This window comes from Sturnira hondurensis, unplaced genomic scaffold (assembly GCF_014824575.4).
Source record: "Sturnira hondurensis isolate 20B ecotype Veracruz unplaced genomic scaffold, ASM1482457v3 Scaffold0009308, whole genome shotgun sequence".
Classification (NCBI taxonomy): domain Eukaryota; kingdom Metazoa; phylum Chordata; class Mammalia; order Chiroptera; family Phyllostomidae; genus Sturnira; species Sturnira hondurensis.
Window position 1 is genome coordinate 12 of NW_028081939.1, and position 595 is coordinate 606.

General features: G+C 37.8%; 1 non-coding gene across 1 annotated transcript; it reads right to left on the reverse strand.

Annotated features, from left to right (window-relative positions):
• Window positions 1–358: 358 nt before the first annotated feature.
• Window positions 359–465, reverse strand: LOC118994400 (U6 spliceosomal RNA). The gene has a single exon (XR_005068039.1). It is a non-coding gene; the product is annotated as a U6 spliceosomal RNA (small nuclear RNA).
• Between the last annotated feature and the right edge of the window lie 130 nt (window positions 466–595).

Consider the following 595-nt stretch of genomic DNA (forward strand, 5'->3'; position numbering starts at 1 on the left):
CCCACCAACAGTGAACTAGGGTCCCCCTTTCCCCACAACCTATCCAGCACTTGTTGCTTGTTTCTTTGTTTATGATAGCCATTCTGACTGGTGTAAAGTGGTATCTCATTGTGGTTTTAATTCGCATCTCTCTGATAGCTAGTGATATTGAGCATCTTTTCATGTGTCTCTGGGTCTTCTGTATGTCCTCCTTGGAGAAATATCTGTTCAAGTCCTTTGCCCATTTTTAAATTGGGTTGCTCATCTTCTTTGAGAGGAGTCGAGTGAGTTCTTTGTATATTTTGGAGATAAAACCTTTGTCTGAAGTATCATTGGCAAATAATGTTTTCCCAAACAGTTGCTTCTCTTCTAATCTTGAAAAAATAAGGAACGCTTCACGAATTTGCGTGCCATCCTTGCGCAGGGGCCATGCTAATCTTCTCTGTATCGTTCCAATTTTAGTCCATGTACTGCCGAAGCGAGCACGAGTTAGAAATATGAAGTCAATTAAAATTAGTTCCAATTTCTAATCCTTGAATGTTAAGTTTAAAGAATTTGGTAAAGTCATTTTCTGTGAGGGTTTTTTTTTTTTTTTTCAGAAAAAGTAAGATATTAC